This window comes from Penaeus japonicus, unplaced genomic scaffold, assembly GCF_977035675.1.
Source record: "Penaeus japonicus unplaced genomic scaffold, GWHDUDI00000001_assembly GWHDUDI00000020, whole genome shotgun sequence".
Taxonomy (NCBI): Eukaryota; Metazoa; Arthropoda; class Malacostraca; order Decapoda; family Penaeidae; genus Penaeus; species Penaeus japonicus.
In genome coordinates this window covers 1,322,476-1,324,975 of record NW_028234422.1, presented here as the reverse complement: position 1 = coordinate 1,324,975, position 2,500 = coordinate 1,322,476, and the positions used below count along the sequence as shown (strand labels likewise).

General features: G+C 44.5%; 1 protein-coding gene across 1 annotated transcript in view; it reads left to right on the top strand.

Moving 5' to 3' along the window:
- Positions 1 to 2,500, top strand: part of LOC122260492 (uncharacterized) — a 47,255-nt gene that overhangs the window by 3,553 nt on the left and 41,202 nt on the right. The gene's annotated exons all lie outside the window — the stretch shown is intronic.

Here is a 2,500-nt window from a genome sequence, read left to right as displayed (position 1 = left end):
TTTCCCTGTATGAGGAGAGAGTCCTGAGCCGCAGTAGCACAGACTTCACTAATGTCTAAGCTTCTGCATCCTGGCCTGCTGTACACATTATACAGCTTGAGGGGACCCCTAGCCAAGTGGATCTCAGTGGCAAGGAACTTGACATCTTCTTCACACTGGATAGGATCAGCGATCAGGGAGAAGTGGATAGTTGCTTTCATAAGGGTAATCAAACCTCTGTTTCCTTGCCTACTCGGCAGCACAAAGGGAAGATATCCTGAAAAGTGAACAGTATCCCCTGTTAGAGTCTCCTGAAGCATGACAACATCAGTGTTCTGGGATCGTACAACCATGTGGAGAAGGGCGTTCCTTATGGAAAAGCCCTTAATATTCTGTTGTAGTATGCTTAGAGTCAATTCATTTTGTGTCATCGATGATGTCAACATAATCAGTGTCTGATGCACCAGTGTGGGTAACACCAGATATTTTAGAGTCTTACAAATGCTTGGTGAGTTCCTTACTGATAGTGATTTCTTCACTAGACTCATAAGTGTCAAAAAAGGGAGAACCATTAGTTAGACTATTTAGGGGTCTCCTGGGAGGTGGAGAACCTGGTCGCCTTGACCTTCACTCTGGTTGGTCGTCGCTTCCTCACCCTTTGTGGCCTAGGGACATGCTCTGCTGGTGTGGTCTTGGCTACGGGTAGGGTGGGAAGGCAAGTCTCACCCTGGATAGTTGTAGGGAGAGGAGTTTCACCCTGAGTTGGAGTGGGTGCAGAGACTTTGGGACTCTACTTCCTCGCTTTCAAAGCAGTGATAGTCTGGGTCATTGCCGGCATGGCGACCTTGTCTGCCTTGTTTGTCTCTTCACTAAAGCTCCCCAAAACTATTGCAATTACTGTGAATACTCCGCCAGCAGGAGTGACAAGTCCGTCTCTGTGAAGAAAGTCGGTCTTTCCTCTCTTGGGGAAGGTTTTGTGGGTTTCTTAGACCCTTTCTGGGTCTGTTTCTGTCTTGGAACCTCCACAAGGTCCAGGAACTCCTTTGTGTTGGAGGTTCTGCCTTGGGTGGTGTATCCTTCCTATCCTAAGAGGGGGGAGCCCTTTCCCCTTTGTTCTGTTCCCAGACATATGTGCCTGGAGGGTCAGGACCAAAGTCCGGTCATATTGCAATGACCTCTTGCCACCTAAGAGCCTCTTTTTTCCTTATGGAACAGCCGAGGCTCCAGGCATGCTTTCTTTATGTGCTTTGTGACACACCTCGGAGCTACATGCCCTCCTATAGACACCACACTTTGGCCTGGTTGAGCAGGTGGAATGGTGTCCATACTTCTGGCAGATAAAGCACCGTAAGTTGTAGGAGCCCCAGTTACCAAGGTGAAAGTGACCAAGACTTGCCTGGTTGGGCGCATCCCTTTGGACAGCCAGGAAACCCCCAACACCTTGGGGTGAATAGTCTTGACGTCAAGGTCATACATGACAGGAAAGCCAAGAAGGGCCATCTTAACTTTCCTGTCTTCAGGAGTCAGTGCGTACAAGGTTACGTTTCGCCCATCTGTGAGCTTACCCACTTTCTAGAGGAAGGTAAGCGTGGCTTGATCCTTGGGAACGATTATCATGCCTTTGTGCCTGGCAACTATCTCTAGGTCTCCAGAGTCCTTACCATCTTGTATGCATTGTCGAATCCATCTGGTTTAGGGGAAATGGAGAGGGCATTACAGTGGGGCAAGTAGGATTGGAGGGTCCTTCATGGCCTTCAAACTTTTTATGACTTATCGTTCCCACAGAAGTGACTATGCCCCGGTGAATGGTGGAAGATACGCTTGTTCTTAGATTTCCTTTCAAGTTTAAGCAACAACGTAAATTCTTGAAAATAAAGAAGCCGAATTTAGGGGCATATATACATATTCTAATTATTTTTTATTGGGGCTTAATATTAGTAGAATCTAATGTAGATTGTTAAAATTATGTGAGTTTGTATTAACAGGCGTTTTCTGAAGCGTCACCTACCCGCAATCATTTCAACTTGGTTGGAACATAGACACTGTCGGGTGTAGGAGCGCAAAAGTGTCGTATCGCTCGAATAAAACCAGCTCACAGGGCGACCCGTGCCTCTGATCGCGCCTTTGAAAAAAGGATAATCCTTACTATTTGCTTTTTCCTCTAATAAAAACACTTTTGAGTTTATAGGACATTCAGGCCTAGGGCAGTTTATGTCAAATAGTATATGTGACATTTAATGCCTGAAAAAATATTATTCTCAGGGCAAAAACTTCGTTTCTAATTTGTTTTAATTCATTTATACTGATATGTGAAGCGAGGATGAATATGTAAACAAGCTTGTTTAAGCAAGAAAATGTTTACTTCAGAAGCAGATTTGAAGTCAGTAGATCGATAGATACTACTTATGCATATATGATGCATTCCCTTGCTCATGAAACGATCAATTAGAAAAAAAAGAACTCTAGGTTTGTAATATTTAAGATTATCACTGTAAGGTTATCACTGTAATTGAACTAAATT